Below are 22,603 nucleotides of genomic sequence, written 5' to 3'. Positions count from 1 at the left end.
ATTCACCAGCCAGAAGACACTTACTAGAAACAGTCTCTTGATCTTGGATTTTTTTCAGCTTTCTAAACTATAAGAAATAAATTTCTTTCCTATATAAATTATCCAGTTTATAGTGTTCAGTTATAGTAACAGAAAAAGACTTAAGATGGCTCAGTACCCACAAATATTTACATTTGTTATCCTTCCCCATGACAAAATTCCAGTTAACAGTTTAGTCCTTAGGGAGAAGCCTGGCTTTTGAGTCTCCCCAGGGGAAGTTCAGTTCATGTTCACTTCAGTCCCAGACAACACTGCCGGAGAGACCCAGAAGCCAGAAGGGTGCCAAAAGATCCATCCATCTGTAATGGGTAAACAGCATCTGGGGTCCAGAGAGCAGGGCCAAGCAGGCTGTTAGCAAAAGTGACTGTGGTGCTTGTGTCTGACTGGATTTGACACTCCTCAGAGCTCCCCTGCAGCTTCTGAGAGTGAGACCACACTCTGACCAAGGGACTCATTCCTCTACACATGTCTGCACCTGGGGAGCGCTTGATCTTGGGGTATGCCCTACGTGAGTATATGTGTGTCTGTCTGTCATCATCTTATGCTATGAAGTGCATACCAGAATGGATCTATCCACCTGTATTTTGTAGAGAGGGAAAAGTAATAGGTGAAATGGACAGAATTTGGGGCATTCTCTTTAATGAAAATATTCAGGATTATAAAAAAGTTAGGTACACATAACGAATATTTAGAATTTGTTTTAAAAATCACAATGTTTTGAGATTTAAAAACAGCAAACACTGTAAACATCACAAAGCCAAATAACGATGCATATTCATTAAGTTCCCCACACCTTCCTACTTTCCTGCATTTATGTGTGGGTGTTTATTCAGGCGGCTGCATATACGTAAGTGTGTACATCTGGAGGCCTGGTCTTCCTCAACTGTTTTCCATTTTATTCTTTGAGACATGGTCTCTCACTGAACCTGGAGTTTTTAGGTTCAGCTAGATTGGCTGGCTAGCATGCCCTAGGGATGTGCCAGTCTCTACCCACCCAGAACTGGTACTTCAGACAAATGCTATGTCCAGCTTTTACATGTGGGTCCTGGGGAATCAAACTCAGGTACTCAGGCTTGCATCTCTCTAATCCATGTCCTTTTTGTGTATATTCTACTTGATTCTAGTAGTTTTCATCTTGTTTTGATGTTTTCTATGTAGGTAAAAGAATGCTAGGCCCCTTTAATGCCATGCTGTTGACTGACATTTGTTTTGTACTGAGTTGGAGTGCATAGAACATGTATGATTTCACAGACATGCATGACTTTGGGTGTAGATCCTTCAGACAAGGAGCTTTGGTAAACTCTATTTTGTATCTTTTCCATCACAAAGGATAATGTATGGTGTGTGAATACTGGTTAGTGCTGCATTACTGGGGATGTGTTGCCTCTGCAACTGGAAAATAACTTTGATTAGATGGTGATGACCATTGAGCCCAATTATAACAGTGTCTGAGGATCAAGTTTCTTTGTCCAAATCCAAGATTGTAGCCTCTGTCCACTTCCGATCTTGCTTGCCCTCTAGTTCCCACACGTTTCTTGCCCTCACCCTGGGGCTCTCATAGAGCTGCATCATCACATCCCGGGTTGTGCTCAGTTAGGGCAGTGATGAGGTAAGTCAACAGGGCAGGGTGGCGATTCTTGGAAACCACTTTTAGGCCATGGTGGATAGCACTAACCCGCACAAGAAAGGGACAATGAGCCACATCTGTATATCACACTGGGCCCAAGAAGTGTCCCCAAGTCATCTTCCCCCAAACACTCTCTGTTGTAGGAAAAGCACGACAGAAGTCCAAGCTGGCAGAGCTATTGCCCTGGCTGTAGCCAGCACACATCACTCCCCCAAATGTGTGTCATTTAATGAATGCACAGACAGACTCTGTTCCACCTTCACAGTGGACTATTATCCAGTACTGACATTAGTGGATGCTAGGGTGGGCCCTGAAAGCACTGTGCACGTGAAAATGGCTAGACACAAAAGGCTATGGGAGTCTCTGACTGTAAATGGAGAACGATGGGTGTGGGCTTCTTTCTAAGATGGTAAGTCTGGAATCAGGTGCTGCTGCTGGCTTTATGACTGTGAATCTGACTTTATAAATCACTGCATGGGGTGTGTGTGAGACAGAGGGGAGGGGGAGGGAGGGAGGGAGGAAGAGAGGGGGGGCTAGTTTTATGTCAACTTGACACAAGCTAGAGTCATTTTGAAAAAGGGAACCTCAATTGAGAAACTGCTTCCACTAGATTGACCTATGGGCAAGCCTTTGGCGTGTCTTCATGATTGACATGGGAGAGCCCAGCTCACTGTGGGCGGTGCCACCCCTAGTCTAGTGGTACTATGAGAAAGCAAGATGAGAAGGCCACGAGGAACAAGCCAATCAGCAGAACTCCTCCATGGCCTCTGCTTTGGTTTCTGCCGTGAGAGCCTGTCCTGACTTTCCTCAGTGATGGAGTGTGACCTGAGAGTTGTAAGCTGAAATAAACCCTTTCCTCCCTGTCTTAGTTGGGGTTTCTACTGCTGTGAGGAGACACCATGACCACAGCCACTTCTGTAAGGAAAGCATTGAATTGAGGAGGCTCGCTTGCAGCTTCAGAGGTTTAGTCTACTATTGTCATGGCGAGGGGCAAAGCGGCGCGCAGGCAGGTGCTGGAGAAGCAGCTGAGAGATGTAGGCAAGAGACTGTGACACTGAGTGAAGCTTAAGCAAGAGAGACCTCAAAGCTCACCTCCACAGTGACACACTTCCTCCAACAGGGCCATACACACTCCAACAAAGCCACACCTCCCAATAGGGCCACTCCCTTTGGGGGCCATTGTCTTTCAAACCACTCCACTCCCCAAGTTGTTTCTGGTCGTGGGAAGACAATGTAGAGGATAATGCTTACATGAATAACTTCTCGATAAAGTTATCATTTACGCCGAGCAGTGGTGACGCACGCCTTTAATCCCAGAACTCGGGAGGCAGAGGCAGGAGGATCTCTGTGAGTTTGAGGCCAGCCTGGTCTACAAGAGCTAGTTCCAGGACAGCCTCCAAAGCCACAGAGAAACCCTGCCTCAGAAAAAAAAAAGATATAATTTAAAAGATGAACACATTGCTTAGGTCCTTCCACATTATTTTTTAAATATATATGCCTACCAGTTATTCATTGGTTGCAGTGCTCGCAATAAGTAAGCACAAAACCTCAGTGCCACACTGTAAGTAGGTATTGACTCCTGAGTCACCTGGGCTTTGATTGGCAGTTCCAGTTTCAGTTAGCCTCACTTTTGATGATTTGTTTGCCTGTGGAGCAGTCAAGTTTTGGATAATCTCAGCTAGGACAGAGGAGATGACTTGGTTCTGCATTTAATGAGCTCTCCTCTAACATTCTGGGCATGCTTTCATGGTGAAAACAAAGAACAAAAGAGAGAAAACAGAAATATATAACAGAAACACACCTTCCCAAGGTTATCCTTGCAATGTGCCTTGGTAACATGTGTGTGATGTGTGTAACATGAAGGCGTGCGCAAGCACGTGTGTGGGGCTACATGCAAAGGCCAGAGGCCAACCTCGAGTGTCATTCCACCTTTTGTTTGATACAGGGTCTCTCCCAGGTCTGGGATTTTGCCCAGGAGGCTAGGCTAGCTGGATGGGAGCTCCAGGGATTCTCTTGTCTTGGCCTCCCATTTTGCTGTCACTGGGATTGGGGATTCTAAGTACAAGTCACCATGCTCAGCTTTTAATGAGAGTTCTGGCAATCTGAACTCAGGTCTTCACACGTGTGCAGGCAAACAATTTACCCTCCCCTATCTCCCCAGCCCTGTGCTTGCTAACTTTGCATGGGCCAGAACATGATAACACAGCCCAGGTTAGGTTTAGTGGCTAAAGCAACAGACTGCTACCCTAAGAGAAGACAAACTCCAAAGCATCATGCCCAAAGAAGCCTGATATCTGCTTCCATGGACCAGTGTGTGCCTGCTTGTGTGATTGTAGCTGTGTCTATATGTGAGAGTGTGTGCATGTGCGAGAATGTGTGGGCATACATATGAGGCTGCTGTGTGTATGCGTGTGCTTCCCTGTATTCATGAGCAAGTGTGAGAGGCTTCTCTGCTTGGGTGTGTAGGCCTGAATGAGAAGATGTCTGGGTTAGTGGACCAATACATGAATTCCCCCAAGCCAGTGCGATTCTGAGGTCTTGGTCTGTTGACCCAAAATAGACAACTCTTAGAGAGACAAGGGTGCAGACTTTGAAATCAGAAGTCCAGTCCAAGAGCCAGATGGCCAGGCAGGTGATCCCAGTCCCAGCTTTCTGACCTGTGAAATGGAAACACCCCTTCCCAGTTTCCTTAAGATTGTGCTGGTGGCGGGCCTCGAGCATGCAGTGTGCCAAGATGTGGTTAACTCTGAAGATCGAGTGGGGGTGGCAGTGATTTTCACCTCCAGACTCTGCTCTCTGCCCCACATGCTTGACCCCTTTCCAGAAGCTGAGACTGAAAACTGAAAGCAGCTTCTCATCTCTTAATGTGTTGCCATGGCAACCACCGGCTCCAGCTCATGGCTCTGTCGCCCCCTCACTGCGGGACTGGGGTGTGGAGGAGGAGGAATGGATGCACCAAAAGTCCACCTTTTTTTGAGGACTTAGGAGGTCAGTCCCTGTCCTTGTGGCAGACACACTGCTCCTCTCGCTGCCCCCCAGCAGCAGCTGAAGGTCACAGGGACAGTGTGTTCAGAGGCCCCTGAGCAGCTTTAGCTGGTGCAGATTTCAAAGCCTCACTCAGGAAGTAGAATCAGGTCTGAGGTGGGGGCCAATGCCTGCACATCTGCAATGTGGGAAACTGAGGAATGGGGCATCCCTGCAGCCATACCTACAGAAATTGTGAGCACATGTGTCTGAGGGCGCAGGGGCTGGAATGACCCAGCCACAGATCCTGCTGGGTCTGAAACCTGCCACTTCATTTGCTGACTCATGCCTTCACTTACTCTCGGATGTGTTTGCTTATCCATTCAATTACAGACTCTTCCGTTCACATTTAAATAACCATGCTTTCCTTATATTTACTCACTGCTCTGAGCAAACATTCATTACTGCCTGAGCTCTGACAGAGGCAGAGAGATAATTAAGGCATAGCCCCTGTTGCCCTGGCAGGGGGTTCCAGGGTGGGGTTTTCTAACTGTAACATAACAAAAAGGAAAATGCCAATGGATACACTGGCATTTTATTCTTAAGGCAACAGCAGACTATAAGAGAAATATTACATGCACAGTAGGTACAATGTAGGCTCGGGGGTAGGGACAAGTGCCAATATGCCCCTCTAGCACTTGGGAAGGTCATTTCCAGGACCCTGACAGACACTGAATCTGCAAATGCAAGTCCTCTCCATGAAATGGTACAATGCTTGCACAAAGCCTGTATGAGGCCAGCAGAGCCCAGTCCCTCTGCCAAGGCGAGAGCAGGGAACCTCAGACAGAGGTGCACTTGAACTGGGTCTTGAACAAGCAACCCAAGTTTTCCTACTCTTTGCAGAGGGGAGAGTCATGGGAAGAAGAATAGCATAAGCGGAAACTCAGTCAGGGAAAGGTAGAGAGAAGAGCTGGGTAGCTAGTACAGGCCACACGCAAGGGAATGGTGGAAGAGGAGGGGAGAGGACAGACACTGGGTTCCAAAAGGACTCTGTGGCTGTCTGCTTTCTGTTACCAAGGCCACAGAATGAGTGAGTGCTAAGGAAAGGTTTTCATGAGTCAATCTCAGCTACATGGTGAGTTCGGAGTCAGCCTGGGCTACAGTGAGATCTTGTATCAAAACAAACATTTAAGGAAAAAAAGTGAGGTTCTTTCATCGATGGTTCTGGAACACCAAGGCTGTTTTCTGAGAGTATCTGGTGGAGGCACAGGACATCACATAGACTGGGAACACATGTGTAACCCGCCCATCCTCTCCTGAATAAGACACCATCCCGATACCCTTATCTAATCCCTAACCCCTACCTCCAAACACCAAGGCCTCCCTACCTCCAAACACCAAGACCACATTGAGTTTCCACCCACCCCTGTACCTCACAATAGGGAGTGAATTTTAACACCTGAATCCTCAGGGAACACATTCTGATCACAACCATAGCAGCCTTGAATGTCAGGGAGGCTGTTGGATTTTATCACACTGTTCAGAGGAAAAGGGACTATAACCGGACAGGAGAGCTGTAGCAAGCTCTGTGTAGAGGACCAGGAGAGATGGGAAGGGGTGAGACACTGGTCTTTGGTTGGAACTAAAAGATAAGGACGCGTCCGTGGTGGTGGCCTGGGAGGGACGCTGGCAGGGCTTACCACGTGGCCTGGCTCCTGCGGGAAGAAGCTGTTATCTAGCACTGGGAACCTTGATTCTGCTCTCACCCAACTTCCACACAGACTCGAGAAGCAGGGGTACCCAGTCCTCCAAATGGGAGGGGTGTAGCTAGAATTTATGCTCGTTAGAAAAGGATGCTCACTGTGGCCGTCCTAACAGCAGTGTGGTGTCCTTTGCTAGTCCATTGTCCTCTGAGGGCCTGGAAGCTTGAGGCAACATCCTTCCCTGATGAACTCTAACTTGTAGAAAGGCTCCTGACCAGGACAATGCCCCTCTTGGTCAGGAGCATTGTTGCTGTAAGGTTCTGACTCTTCCTCTGCCTTGAAGCTCACACGGGAAGTACTGCATCCTAAACTGACTGCTCTTCTATCTGGCTAGAACCCCAAGGAAGAGCTGTCACCTACTTGGGCCAATCCTCTGTAGTCCTGTGTAACAGAGAGAAGCCTTGGGACCATAAGGGGTCATTTGCTGCCACAGCCTCACCTGGGCACAGACACTCATCCTTCACTGAGCATGGGCTGTGAACATAGAAACCAGAGTCATGCCACACAGCAGTCAAGAACGTTTCCCTCTGTGTCACTCAGAGAGCTACAGCTCTCTTGCTTCTGTGCTAACCCACAAGGTCCTCTATGATGTGACAGCTCTGACTTCTGCCATATTGGTCCTGGCTTACTCTGCTCTGGCTCTGCCATCCTAAGAGGCCCCTTGCCTTCATCCTTCTGCCCCAAATACCATTCCCCTGTAAACTCCCATGTCTTCCTTCCACATCCCTTTGGTTCTGATACAGCCTTTGCAGTGAGGTGGTTCTCCACAGCTAGCTCTAAGTTCTCCAGCCCCACAGAACACCCCCACACCTGGTTTCTCTGCTTCAGGAAATCCCCCCTAACATGACGCAGGTTCCATGGCTCCCATGTGTTGGGTATCACCTGGAGTTTCTGGGGGCAAGCATCACTGTAGCTCTTTCTTGGAGTGAGTGCATGCCTAGCCCAGAGCACCCCCCCCCCCCCCGTCACCTGCAGGTCAACCCCAAAACAGGAAACAGAGACAACATCCAGGAAATGGATGAGACCAGACAGAAGGTTGAAATAGTAGCAAAGGTCTTCCTATCAGGATGCTCTTGTCATCGTCCCTGGAGGCCTCTGACCCAGGCATCCTCTTTTCCTGCCTGGCATAAGCAGCCTTTTCAGTTAACACCATAGGATGGTCAGTAGTGTCTGTTCTCGGGCCACAGTGCCACCTGCTGGGGGCACACAGAGAAACTGGCAGAAGCTCAGCATAAGCCCGGAGACCCTGGCAATGGTGAGGGATGGAAATAGGGGCTCCTGTGTTGGTCTTTCACAGCTCAGGGTCCAGTTTCTACATAGGTCACTTCCTATGTAGTGATACCCACCAGGTATCTGTGTTCAGACGGACAACTCCCTACCCTTTTACCTTGCTTTATTGTTTCTTTGTAGCAATAACCCCACCCCCGCCTGACTTTTCAGCATCTCTCACTGTCTATTCCACGGAACACCAGCTCCATCACGGCACAGGTTTTGTTCACTGCATCACAAGAGCCTTGACAGTGCCCATCACACAGCAGGGCCTGAGCACCCACGTGCCAAACACAACACATAGCAACGGGCACACACTAAGAGCTCCGTAAATGCTGCACTCACTATGAACTCACACGTTCTCTTACGATTGGGTATTTGCTCATCTTAGCTGAGTCCGGTAATTATATGATGATGAACTACACAACACAAAACCTACCGTGTTAAGGATGCCTGTGGGTCATTATGGTAGTTAAGACTGTCATCTTGACCGGTCCTAGAATCACTAGGAGACACGCCTCTGGGCATGCACAGAAGTTTCTACTTTAGGTTAACTGGGGTAAGGAGACCCATCCTGAAAGTGGGCGCAGGAAATGAGCTGAGCATCTCTCTTGGCTTCCTGACTGTAGATGTGACAGAACCAACCAGGTCATGCTCCTGCCACCATGACCTCCCACCATGATGGAAGTGTCCCTTTGAACTGAGATCCCAATAGCCCTTCCTTAAGCTGCCTTTGTCAGGGTCTTTTGTCCCAGCAACAGGAAGTAAATTGACACTCACTGCCATGCTCACCCATCGCTACCACTGTCTCTAGACTTCCTTTTTCTGATGAAAATGAAAGTCTGTTTTTGTTAGGCAGGACGCCATTCTGTCCTTCATCTCCTAACAAACTCCGCTGCTCATCTTGTTCCTACAAAGCCAGCTGCTCTGGAGACCTCGTGTAAAAGGAGTTACATCCTTATTTGTCCTTGTCACCTTCCTCCCTCCCTCCCCTTTCCTCCTTCCCTCCCTCCTTCTCCCTCCTTCCCGTACAAAAGGGTAGCTCCTGTAGGGCCAAGAGAGGGTTGAATGAGATCAGTCAGGTAAACAAGCCTGTCAGTTCTTGGCCTCAGTCTCCTGGGCTGCTGTACACATCATAGACACCAGGTGGCAGCCTTGTACCATGAAGGCATCCTTTGCTGCCACCTGCAGAGGGAGCCAGTAGATACTGGGAGAGACCAGGATTTGGGGCTTCAGTGGCAGCAGGCATGGATTGAGAAGGCTCTTTGGGAGCAGAAAACCTGAGCCAAAGTCCTTCAGGGCTCCGATTCTGTTTGGGCTGTGAGACCTGATGCAAGGACATAGGAACCAATATCACAGACGCTGTGGCCGGATGTGCACTGTCTGAGGCTCAGCCAAGCCACTTTGTTGCATCAGATGAGTGTGTCACTTCACCTTTCTGAACTCCACATGAGCACCTGTACAATGAATTCCCGGCAGGGCCACAGTGAGAGTCACTGAAAGGCACTAAAGCTTTAGGCACCCAGGGAGCCTTCTGTGTTCATGGACGACACAGAGGAGGGTCGCCCATTCACAGGATATGGGGAAAGCTCCCCAGTTCAGGAAAGAGCACCCCAGTTCCTGCTTACTGCAATCTCACCAGCCTCTGGGTTGGCATGATTTTAACTCTCTCCCATGCCTATCTCCGGAGCCTTCTACCACCTCCTCTCAGACTCAGATGCTTCCTAGAGCTCCTGAACAAAAGGGTTCGGGCTGCAGTCATGGTGGTCCCGTTTTTCAGAATCCTCCCTGATCTCAGAAACTAGTTTCTATTGGCCACAGAAGCTTAAGAAATGTGGCGGGTAGGGTTTGGTTTGGGAGTGTACTTGCATGTGGGCAAGTATGCAGACGTGTGCGTGCGTGTGTACGTTAGAATGATCTGGGGAGAAGGAACCTCAAATGCCCCATCAGGCTGGCCTGTGGGGCAGTATCTTAAATGATGATGGATGTGAGAGGGCCCAGATCACTGTGGTTGACACGGTCCCGGGCTGACAGGCTGAGTTGGCCGTGAGGAGCAACATTCTTCCATGGTCTCTTCTTCAGTTCCTGACTCAAGTTCCTGCCCTGATCTCCCTCCAGGATGGACTACAGCTGTGAGCTGGAATAACCCCGTCCTCATCTTGCTCTCAGGACTTCTGTTTATCAAGACACAGAAGTCTAAGGAAGACGAGAAGTCAGACACAAAGGCCACAGACTGCATGATTACACTCGGATGACTTGTCAGGAAAGGGTCAATTCACGGGTCAGAGGTAGCCACGGGGGTGACAGAATGCCTTTGCTGCTTCCTTTTGGTGACGGAAGCCTGCACAGACAGAGGTGGGCCTGTCTGCAGCTGGGACTAGACTGAGTCCTGCTGCACGACTCCACTTCAAAGCTATTGGCTCTGTGATGTGAGCATCACCTTGATTTAGAAGAATTAAGTCTGATTTGGGAATGTTCTTGCCACTGAGAACATTTAAAGATAAAGAATGGGGCCAGGAGCAGTGGCTTTGAACATTGCCACTCAAATACTGGGGTGTTTTTATTCTCTCTAGCAGTAAAGCAAGGACCAACACCCACCTGTCCCTGTGTCCATTCGCTAACTCACCTGGCCAGCTTTCCCAGCCAGCAGTCAACTTATCCTTCTCGTCCATTCCCCAGTGTATCTGCCCACTCAATTACCAGTCTGTCTGCTCATCTACCACCAAACCATTAATCTGTCCACTCATCTACCCACCTACTAATCTATCTATTCATCCACTTATCCCTCTATCCACTCATCTATTTGTTTACCCATCCTCCATCTATTGATCCACTCACCTACCCATCCACCCACTCACTCATCCAATCACCCACCCCATTCATTCACTCACCCACACATCTGTCTTCCATATACTCATGTCCTAGTTAGTGTTAACTGTCAGCTTGGCACAGCTTAGAGTCATCTGAGAGGAAAGACTTGATTTGAGGAACTGCCTAGATCAGTCTGACTTGCAGGCATGTCTAGGGGAAACTGTGCTGGTTAATTAACGCAGGAGGACCCGCTCGCTGGGGGCAGCACCATCCATAAGAAGGCGGTACCAGACTATATAGGAAAGCTCGCTAAGTATGGGACTATGACCACTCCACAGCAACCAACCAAGCAGCACTTCTCCATGGTGTCTGCTTTAAGTTTCTGCCTCTAGGTTCCTGCCTTGAGTTCTTCCCCTGGCTTTCCTCCGCGATGGATTATAAACTATAAGCTGAAATACATCCTATCGTTCCTAAGTTGCTTTTGGTCATGGTGTTTATCACAGCAACAGAGGCCAAAGTAAAACACCATCCATCCATCCATCCATCCATCCATCCACCCATCCATCCACCCACCCCCACTCTCTATATCCATCTACATACCCACACATCCACGAATGCATCCATTCTTTATCACCTTCTCTGCCCCAGGCACTATACATACAAGAATTAGAAACCCCACCTCAATCCCCTGGCTGCAGGAATCCTATTTCAGAGAAGGAGACTGGCCCTTTCTTAGATAATTATAGCACAGGAACACTTGGGGCTGTGGACATCTTCAGCAGGGACCCTCACTGGCTCCGAGATTTTCTCAAGTAAGAAATGGTTAGTTCAGACAGAAAGGTTACATGTAGGTGGAACCTAGTGGCTTCAGATGAAGGGAGAGAAGGAAGGACACCTGTGCAGAGGGACCCCATGGTCAAAAGCCCAGGTAAGGGCTAGAGATAACTCAGTGTAGACCTGAATTCAGATCTCCAGTACCCATGTGAATGATGGATGCCTTGATGCTGGGGGACTGGAGATGGGCAGATCTCTGGGACTTGCTGGCCAGCCAGCCTAGCCAAAGCAGGGAACTCTGGGCTCAGTGAGAGACCCTGTCTCAAAAAAAGATAAGTGGAGTGCAGCAGAGGCAGACATTCAAAGTCAACCTCTGACCTCCATGTGTGTATGCATTGGCAAGTACACCTGCACCTCCACCACACACACACACACACACACACACACACACACACACACACACACACACGAGAGAGAGAGAGAGAGAGAGAGAGAGAGAGAGAGAGAGAGAGAGAGAGAGAGAGAGAAGCCCAGGCAAGCAAAGTGTCCAAAGCACAAAGAAGCAGAGTGACCAAAGCTGGGCGTGTGAGGGGAGTACACTGTGCCCATGAAACTGTACTGTGTATCTATCACCCAATGGGCATGGTCTTGGTGGGGACGTGGTGGGGACCACAGGAGATTTTTAGCTCCAAGTACAACATGGTCAGGTCTGCATTTCGGGTAGATTCCTCTGAGGCAGTAAGGAGGCTGGTGGGGTGGAAGGCAGGGAGGGTGGGGTTCAGGCCTGTCCACAGGCTGAACTGGTCTAGCAATGGGTATCCTCACTCTATCTACAATGCCAACTCTTAGGAAGGGGACAGTTTCCCTACATTGAAGCCTAAGCCTGGTGGAACCCTTGCTAGGATCTCATGCCCAGGGCACCCTGACTCATCTCTTCCCATGAAGTGCTGACTGTGGGTTTCAGAGCCTCACTCCTGGCTGTCCCATTGGCTCAGGGATGGGGTAGAGGAGGGGGCAGTAGCCTGTCTAGGGAGCCTTCTGTCCCCTGCCCCACAGATCCTACTATATACTACTCTTGCTTCTGCTGCTCAAGAAAGTGGGGATTTTCATTCTCCTCTCATTGGTCAAGAAGGAAGCAGATTAAAGCTTGAATCTCTGTCTAAACCATGACCCCATCCATCTAACTCTGATAGCTACCCTGTTTAGTCTTTAAAAGTTCAATGCATGCAGTTTCCATAGCTACATCCCCATCCCCAGAAACTGGATGAAAGGATGGCTGAGCAGGTGGTCAATGGGATTGAGTCCTAACTCTGCTTCCTCCTAGGAGCTGTGTGACCTTTTGCAAGTAATTTAGCCTCTCTGTGCCTCTTTGTGCACCTACCAAGAGAGATCCCAAGTGGCTAGTATGTGAGACCTGGCATGAAAAGATGAGTCCATCGATTCGGTGTGAAGTGACCCTAAAGTGAACCGGGAGCCGACACTCTGTGAGTGCAGGCCACAAGCAGGCACTGCTCTGGCCCCATGCGCAAGCTTACTAGTGACTCCGCACTGCAGTCCAGTGAGCAGGGATGCCAGTTTCACCATCAATGCCTCACATGGGCTTAAGAAGGAAGTGGACAACTGTACTTTCGGCTCACAGTTCTGGAGGCTCAAAAGATTGATTGGCAGCCCATCAGGTGGGAGGAGGGAGAGGGAGGTGAGGGAGGAGGAGAGAAGGAGGAGGGGAAAAGGGACAGACTCACCCCACAAGCTGTGGTGACATCCAGAAACTGGGGGTCACTATTATGTGATACCACCATCCTGCTGCCTCCCAACACCCACGCCCATGCCAGAGAGATCCAGACCCAAAGGCTGAGGCCTTTTCCTCTGGGCTGAGGGCCTCTGGAGGTTGGCTCAGGAAGAGTGGATAGAGAGCCTGGAGGCCCAGGACCCTGTTGTAAACTCCATCTGCTCAAGCGTTTCCTCCCATGTACCCTAACAGCCAGTGTCAGCAATAATCCTGTCCCAGTAAGGCGGCCCTGGGGGTCATGGGTTCTAATTATCAGGACCATCTGATGCCATTCACCGGTCCTTGTGCATTAGCAGCCCCAGACCTGCGGGGGCCTAATGAGAACTACAGGGAGGATGGTTCCCTCCCCATACCCCGCACCCTGCCTTCCACCTCTCTCCCAAGAACACATCCCCAGCCACCTTCCCTCCCGACCACCTTCTGGTCTCACCAGAATGGGTTTCAGAGCTGCCTTAATTCTCACTTTAATTAAAAGGAAATGTCCTCCCAGTGCTTTGGGGCTGGATTTTTCTCCCCTCCCTGGAACATTTGTTCAGCCTCTGAGCTGGAGCCTGGTGCCTGGTTAATTGAAAGTTCCAGATGAGCGAGGACATGGCTCTCCCGGGAGCAGACGAAGAGAGACAAGCTGGCATTGGCTCCAAGCTTTTCCGGTGTATGTCGGGGAGGGGTGGTGTGGAGGTGGGGTGCTGCCAAGGGTCTGCAGGTACCACCTTCATCTTCAGGTTCTTCCAGCCATGACAGACCACCATGGAAACCTCAGGAGACACCATGCCAGAATTCTAAATAACCCATGAACTCCCTTTCCACTAGAAAAACGACAAAGTAAGAGAGCACTAAGTGAAACCACACTCCACCATCTGGAAAACATTATTGCTAACACCTGGGGAATAACAGTCTTCAGGAACTTTCCAGACTCTTTGCATGACCCAGTGATTTTATTGCCTTCTCTCCACCTTGATTATAAAACTGATTGATGATCATTGCAAACAGCTTAGAAAAGAGTGGTAAAAGCCGTGTGTGCATTTGCACCATCCACATGCAAAGTCATCCCAGCAACTGTTCAAGAGGAGTAGAGGGCAGGGTCAGGGGCGGGTGCTGCACAGGCCCTAGAGTTCTGATACTGTGCAAATCCCTGGGACAATCAGCACTTATCTCGGGAAGGGCTCTGGTCTTTCCTCCTACTCTATGGTCAATGCATCTGCTACCTTTAGGCTTCTGGTGATCACATGTGTCAAACAAGAGACAATTGGTGATGGGGACAGGGTCTCCTTACCCCTGGGGCTGTCCTTAGTGACCTAAGACTTCCACTAGGCCCTACCTCTTAAAGCAACCCCTAACAGTCTCACAGTGCCAAGCTGAGGACCAAGGCCCTAACACATAGACCGTCAGGGTGCCTTATGAACAGCCAGGGTGCCTATGAACAGACAGACCACTGAGGTGGGGGATGTGCCGGACATCGACCCCACAAAATCCAGGGATGAGACTGACCACCTGCCCAGGTGGTTTATGCTTCCCAGGGTGTGAACCAGTCCCCTTCTTACATTGCTGGCCCTCTGAATGAAGCGTAACTTAAGGGTTCAGTTCTGGCCTCCGCCCATGGGTGTTGACAGTGACAGACAACATGAGCAATGGCACTCCAGTTCTGGATCCAAACTACAGCAGCTAGGAGTCTAATTTCCTGTGCCTGTGTCACTGAGATCACTGAGCCGCACAACAGTGACTATCTTGAAAGGTTGCTGGGCTAGGTAGTTGGGTTTTTGCTTTGTTTCTTTTGCTGTTGGTGGTTTTGGTTTTGGATTTCTCTGTGTAGCCCTGGCTGTCCTGGAACTCCCTCTGTAGACCAGGCACGCCTTGAACTCAAGAGATCTGCCTACCTAGTGCTGGGATAAAAGGCATGTGCCATCACATCTGGATCTGCTACTATGCTGGCTAGTTATGTCAACTTGATATAAGCTAAAGTCATCTGAGGAAACCTCCATTGAGGCAGGGCTATAGGCAAGCCTGCAGGACATTTTCTTAGTTGGTGATTGATGGGGAAGGTCCAGTCCATTGTGGGTAGTGCTACCCCTGGGCTGGTGGTCCTGGGTGCTATAAGCAGGATGAGCAAGCCAGTAAGCTGCTCTTTTCCATGGACTCTGCATCAGCTCCTGCCTCTAGGTTCCTTCCATTTTGAGTTCCTGTCCTGACATCCTTAGATGATGTGGAAGCCTAAGACAGATAAATATTTTCCTCCCCAAATTGCTTTTGTCATGTTTCGTCACAGCAATAGTAAACCTAAACCAGGGCAGTTGCTATGAGTAGGAACGACATCAGGTGTCATGCCTACCTCTGCAGCAAATGTAGCTGGTACTTTGATTAATCTTGATAACACTCCTACTCCATCTCCCAAGATCTCCTTCCAATTGAGAAGCAACATTACAACAGGGTACATGTGGTATTGTGTGAAGATGGGGTTACATCCCAATATCAGAAGTAAAAAAAATCACAGGAAGTACTCAACCAGTGCTACATCCACAATAGATCACATGACAGCTGCAGAGTAGCAGTGGGCTCATCTCATCCTGTGACTGATGAGTGGCTCTGCCTGGCAACACAGTCTTACATGGAATATTACCAGCCCAGGAAAAATTACAGTTCAAAATAAAGACTTGAGGTATGGTTTCTGCCAAATGCCTGTCACTTTTAGATGACAGCCCAGCTAAAAACATCTGGCCCTTGAGAGTCAGAGACTGTCTGAATGTGGAAACTTTCCATTCTATTTTTACCTATCACCAAATTGAAGCCCCTTGAAGCAAAGCGGCACTTGCTATTTTTTTCAATGTCACATTGAATGACTGAGGGGTATTTGCTGAGCTGGGAGGGGGTGCCTAACAACTATCCTGAAAAGCCTGTCATCAAGCTTCCAGTGAGCTCTTTCTTCTATGACTGTTGTCACATGTGATGCCATGGTGACATTTCTGGAAATGTTGGTCACCTCTCTGAACAATGACTAAGAAAGTAAGTCTGGGAACAGGGAGGGCTGAGTCAAAGGAACACGCGTTATTACACTTCTCTTAACAAATTATGTGCAGAGTGGTTTTTTAAAAGATCTATTTCTGCACATGTCCACCATTTATTACGGTATGCATTGCTCTCTGACCTTGCTGACACTGTCCACTATGCTTTCCAACAAATCTTTCAATGTATTTAGTCACTGTGGAAGCTCTTGCTGGCTGCTTTAGTTGCTAGGTAAAGAAACGGAGTATGTTGGTGATGAGCAGGTAATAGCTGGCAGAGCAAATTCTTTTTGATAGCTGGTTTCCTCTCTGTGAACTGGTACTAATGGTGGTGTCTGTCTCACGGAGCTGTGGTGGGCGATATGAATCACTGTGCACTGAGCTTTTGGTTCCATCCTGGTCTTGCCAGGTACACCCCACACTGGGGCTTAGTGCTTCCTGCTGGGCTGGGCAGTTCCACAGGCTATGTCAGGGCTCTTCTGAGGGGAGAACTCTGTGCAACTTGACATGGTCTCTTGTTCTGATCGGTCCTCAGCTCCTCAGTCTGCCAGCAGGGCCTGCAAGGCCTGTTGCTACCTCAGAAGGCTGTTAAGTAGCTGAATGAGAATGCGCCTCTCCAGGGCCAGGCACAGGAGTTACTGCCTTTTTATTGACTGCCTTGTATGTGGAGAAGAGGAGGCTCTGAGTGAGTGAAGTCTGGATAGATGTGTGCTGAAGACATGGGCATGACCATGTCAAGGACTACATAGCCTCAAGACCCATGGGGAAATGGCAAAACCGTTCCCCCACAAGGGTGAAGCTCAGAGAGATGGCACATACTTCCCCTGGTCCATATTCCAATGTTGATAGTGCATGTAGAAGAGGTCCACCATAGCTCCCTCCCTCCATGTTTATGGCCTGGAAATTGCCCCCTACAGAGATTGCTCCTACTGAGATTAACTAAACCTCCCTCATCGATCCTGCTGTGTACCATAAGCACTGCCTTCTTGTTTATTTGTATGTAATAATCACACTTCTTCCTTCAGCTGTATGTAACAACCTGCCTCCCAGTTCAACTGTATATAATTAACACACTGGATATCCAGAATGCTGAGGTTTCTCCATCAGAGAGCCCAGATCCCCTGATCCCGGATTCCTGTGCGTTTGGTTTTTCTTTATTACCTCACTGCCTCAGTCAGGTTAGTTTCTGAAGCAGAGCAAGAACTTGGCGACCAAATAGAAGCAGGAGAGTCCAGGAAGTCTTGTAGAAGGGCGCCAAAGACGGGGCTTGAGAAAGACCATGGAATGGCCAGCTTAGGGGAAGGAAGGCGTCTTCTCTGGCTCTGGGCAGAGCAAAGTGTGCACCAGAAAGAAAGGAGAAGAGTTATCATGCTTTGGGGGGACTGCCCCAGGGCAGAGTCCACCCCGCCTTAACAAAAGGGCTTTTTATTTTACCAGCAAGGAGGGGAGGGTGGCTGGGGGAGAGCAGTCACCCCACACTTGTTACTGTTCCTTTCAGAGAATCTGTCCTTGTTACCTGGCCCTCAGGAGATCCCAGCTTAGCATCAAGGGGTGGACTGAGGAGAACTAACAACTTGGGGAAGAGCTCATAGAAGCAGTGCAGAGAGGAGCGAGCTGTCACTGATACTGTCTTAGAATTCAGGAAAAGGCCTAGCAGTCCAGCTCCACGACCACCTTGCTTTGTGTCTGCCCTTGCCTTTCTGTGCCTCAGTTTCCCCAACAGTAAAAGTGGCTCTCTTTGCCTGAGGACAGATGCCATGATTTTGTCCCTGTCATGTACATACAGGACCCAAGCTTCCCTCTGGCCTTTTCTGTTAGGTTTACTGTGCCAACTCCAGCAAAGGGTTTAGCCAGTGAAGGCATCTGCCATCCCAAACAGAAGCCAGGAGAGAGGACAGAGTCAAGGTCGCCGGGTTCCATCCTTCCTGTGTGCCGTCCAAGAAGGCTGGCCTTTCCTCACCTGGCCATAGGATGGCAGGAGAAATGCCAAGCTTCGCCACCCTCGCACAGAAAGCCAAGGATGGGGTGCTTTCCTACAGCCATATGCATTCTAAACGCATAACCACGGCACAAAATAAAGAAGAAAGCAGGAGATCCCACTACTTGCCTGCAGCCAGCACCAGATCAACAAGTCCCTCCCCCAGAACTCCTTCATCTATATTCCCTCTGTCTGTGTCTCCTAGAGAGATAAGCAATGCCCCGAGGTGTCACTGCAGCTTAGACTGGCCTACTTGTGAGCTTTACATTCATGCTGCCACACAGGCAGAATTCTCAGTGTCCTTTGCCCAGCGCTGTACTGATGAAATCTCATCTGTCCCTTGGAGCTGTGGCTTGTTCATGTCTATTTCCATTATTTGAAAATCTCAGTCTACCTGTCCTTCTGTTGATGAATGTTGTGGTCTCCAGCAGAAGCCTGTTGAGATGATTCAGTGAATGTTTTTGTACAGTCTTTTGGTAAACACTGTATTCAAGGGCACAGTAAAGAAACTACCAAAATGGCTGCTCCGTGGGTGGAAAAGAAAAAAGTTTATTCCAAACTGCCAAGGCTGGCTCTTGAGGAAGCAAAGAGAAGCAGGGTAGTGCGTGTGTGTGTGGTGGGGGGGGGGGAGGCTCACCAGGTATAAGGCGAACGGGTATCCGGGAGGAGGGAGAATTAGCTGGAACAGCTTAGGAACTAGCACGGAGCTTTGGTATGTTGCAATCTTACTTGAGTTAATAGAAAACTAGATGCCTTCTCCAGAGATGGGGCAGGGCGGGCTGTGGTAGTGGATACTATCTTTATTATTATTATTATTATTATTTTAAACTTAAATTTAAATTAGAAACAAGGTTGCTTCACAAGTCAGTTCCAGGTCCCTCTCCATTTCCCTCCTCTCCTGCCCCCTAACCCCCCCCAATATCCCCTCATTTCCCCAGGGAGGGTGAGGCCCTCCATGGGGGTGTCCATAGTCTGTCATTTCATCCCGGGCAGGGCCTAGACCCTCCCCCAAGAGTTCAGGGTGAGAGTGCATCTCACATTGTTCGATGGGAGTCCAAAGTCCATTTGTATACCTGGGATAAATACTGATCTACTTCCCAAGGCTCAATAGATTACCTAGGCCTCCTCACTGACACCCACATTCAGGAGGTCTTGATCAGTCCCATGCTGGATTTCCAGGCATCAGCCTGGGATTCAAGAGCTAACCCTTGTCAGGTCAGCTGTTTCTGGGGGTTAAACCAGCCCAGTATTAATCCGTTTGGTCATCAGTCCTCCCTCTCTGTTACTGGCTTTCTTGAGTTCAGCTCAGTGCTTAGCTGTGGGAGTCTGCCTCTTCTTCCATCAGCCACTGAATGAAGGTTCTGTTTCCCAGAGTAGTAACTTTTCCTGATAAACAAACCCACTTTACAAGGCTTCTGAGAAATACTGAGTGTTTATGGGTCACAGTGCAGCCTGAGCAGAACCCAAACTGTCAGAGAGTGGGGGACAAACACTAAACCTGCCTCTCTGTTAGGCAAACACCTAGGAATAGAATTGCTGGGTCCTAGAGCATGCACACACCTGGCTTCATTAAATGCTTGGCATCATGTTTCAGTATTTTTTATGTTTTAAACTTCTAAACATAGGCAAGTTAAATGAATAGCATAGGACCATCTGAATGTCTACCACCTGAGCTCTACTGTTAGAACTGTACTATACACGTCGATCATGACTCCTGAATGTCATCTATTTATCTTTCCACCCACGCGTCCATCTTTTTTCCTCACCATATAAGACCCCAATCTTCTGGGCATGGTGGCAACAAGCCTTTGATCCCAACACTCAGGAGGCAGAAGCAGGGGGATCTCTGTGAGTTGGAAGCCAGCCTGGTCTAGTGAGTTCTAGACTGGCTGGGGATGTAAAGGGACTCCATCTCAAAAAATAAGCAACAAACAATCACCCTTCCTAACTCCATGCTTCCAAGTCTGTCCACCATATTTTCTTGGCTAGGATTACTCTTATGCCCAGATTTCTACCAACTTCTATCCAGGGCAAAGGACCACGTGACTAGGAATAGACCCATTAAGATTCACCAACCAGCTGGAGCAGAGCCATGTTCACCTATACTATGGGGCAACCTGACACCCGAACAAAACCAGAACTTGGTGTGGAGGAGAAAGGGGAGAGGTGGCTGTTGGTCTCCAGCCCACTGCCTCTAAAGCCATCTTCAGAGAGCATGCAACAGGCAGAGAGATAGAGGAGCTGTGTGAAATCTGGGGACCCCAAGAGAGACCTTCTGTAAAAGGAATAGGAGTCAATACCAGGGCAGAGGGCTCAGCAGGGGGACCCAGCTCTGCTCCTTCCTGTATGATGTGGGGTGTGGGGTGCTGCTCCTTTTATGATGTGGGGTGTGGGGTACTGTTCCTTCTTTTAAGATGTGGGGTGTGGGGTGCTGCTCCTTTTATGATGTGGGGTGTGGGGTGCTGCTCCTTCCTTTATGATGTGGGGTGTGGGGTGCCAGCATAGCCCTTGCTTTCTTTCACAAGCCAGGAAATAGAGCTGATCCCCACCCCTATCCCCCAGGTCCATCTCATCTCTAGAGAGGGACCTGGGGAGGTTGCTATCAACTAGCAAGAGGAAAGGCTAGCTAAGGGGCCTGGCTTTGAGCACCGAGCATCAAACACGTTTGACTGAGGCACACACCAATGCTATAAACTTTTTTTTTCTAAGATTGATACCAGGCTTTGGGCAAATTGCCACCCTTCCCCAGACCCCAGCTGTGTCATCTACAAAGATGAGAAAGGAAAGAGAGCAATATTTGATGGAACAATCTACCTCACTCATAAGGCTTCCTGCCCCAGACCAGCAGGCAGCACCTCCCTCCTCCCCCCACCCTCTCCATGTACAAAGGTCCTGAACACAGCCTCGATTGACCACAGCCAGTAGCAGAGCACTGAAAGCTTATCAGACATGCAAATGAGCAAGCCCACATCAGCCTCTTCCAATGTTCCAGCATAGTGCAACTTAAGGAACACAAATGTCTCAGCTTAGGCTGTGGGAGCCCAGGGCCCACACTCTGAGACTGTCAGCTCCAGGGCACCTGAGACACCAGGGAATTTAAAACACTGAGACTCTGCCCTTCATGTAAAGACTCCGAGTGGGTGGATCTGAGATGGGGTGGGGGTGGGGCCTTAAACTCATAGCCAGGTTTGGGAACCAGCACTTTCAAAGTTTGGCAGAAGGTCCTGTTCCTTAGCCATTTATAGGCATTGACTGTATCACCCATTACTTCATTTGCTTATTGGTTTCTTAAGGAAATGTCATTTAATCTGCCTCCTGGCTTTTTCACTTGTTCATCCCGACAACTATCTCAATCCACAGTCACAGCATTCCCTGCTTTTCCAGGGGAATGTGCTCTAAGACATCAGTGGATGCCTGACACCACAAATCACAGAATCATATCAAACCTGTTCAGGCCATGCTCCCTCCTACACACGAATACCATGGCAGTTTCATTTATAGATTAGGTACAGTAAGAAATCCACAACAGTTAACATTGATAACATGGACAGTCCCCTTAAACCTATGGTAAAAGGTCAACGAGCATGCCTCTTGGAGCATCCCATTGTTCTGTACTCACCCTTCTGAGATACCGGCTGACGTCATGCCTGTACGGTGAGTTGTAGAGAGGCACACAGCGTAAGCATTGCGGCAGTGTTGGACTATGACATCAGTGGTCTCCTGAACACAAGCACTGTGGCACTGTGGCAGTCTCCACTGTCAGCTACTAGGTGACTAGATGGCGAGCAGTGTACACAGCATGGACATTCTAGACAATGGCGTGACTCACATCCTGTGTGGGATGAAGCCGGATGATGTGAGCCTTCATCGTGGTACCCAGGATGGCACACAACTTAAAACAAATGAATTGCTTATTTCTGGAATTTTCCATGTCATATTTTCAAATTAGCCGTAATAGAAACTGCAGAGAGTGAAACTGGATAAGTGGAATGACAGCATTTATGTCATGGCAAGCACTGGAGAGGAAAAGCCCCTGTTTCCAGGGGGATGAGGAGCTGGGGGATGAGGCTGCGAAGAACACACCAAGACAGCACCCTTGTGCTCACCTGGACAATGGCAGGAGCCTCCAGAGCACAGGGTGGGGGCAGGAGTTGATTGGAGGGAAGGTGTACCAGGCTTCTTTCCTTGGGGCCACCCACCAGTTCCAAATCATGACACAGAGACTTATTAGTTTTGAATGCCTGGCTAGCTCTTTTAACTTAAATTAACTTGTTTCTCTTTATCTACCTTTGCCTCCGGGCTTTTCACTTTTCTTTCCTTAGTGTCTCTTACTTTCACTGCTTCTCATGTCTGGCCAGTTGTGGCTGCCTGGCTTCTTGTCCAGGGTGTGTCCCTTGTTCTCTCCTCTCATCCTTCCTCTTGTCGCTCTAGATTTCTATTTATTCTCTCTGTCGGCCCGCCCTGCCTATCCCTTCTCTGCCTAGCTATTGGCCATTCAGCTTTTTATTAGACCAATCAGGTGCCTTAGGCAGGCAAGGTGAAACAGATGCAACACTTCTCTTTGTAATTAAACACACATCCTTACATCATTAA

At 49.0% G+C, this 22,603-nt stretch overlaps 1 non-coding gene across 1 annotated transcript; it reads right to left on the bottom strand.

Annotated features, from left to right (window-relative positions):
• Positions 1 to 721: 721 nt before the first annotated feature.
• Positions 722 to 22,291, bottom strand: LOC101824231. The gene is made up of 4 exons (XR_002381938.2): positions 22,117 to 22,291; positions 21,630 to 21,842; positions 13,467 to 13,842; positions 722 to 1,709 (listed from the first exon to the last, which is right to left on the bottom strand). It is a non-coding gene; the product is annotated as an uncharacterized LOC101824231 (transcript).
• Between the last annotated feature and the right edge of the window lie 312 nt (positions 22,292 to 22,603).

This window comes from Mesocricetus auratus, unplaced genomic scaffold (genome assembly GCF_017639785.1).
Source record: "Mesocricetus auratus isolate SY011 unplaced genomic scaffold, BCM_Maur_2.0 Super-Scaffold_100676, whole genome shotgun sequence".
Lineage (NCBI taxonomy): Eukaryota > Metazoa > Chordata > Mammalia > Rodentia > Cricetidae > Mesocricetus > Mesocricetus auratus.
This window is presented reverse-complemented; position numbering and strand designations above follow the sequence as displayed.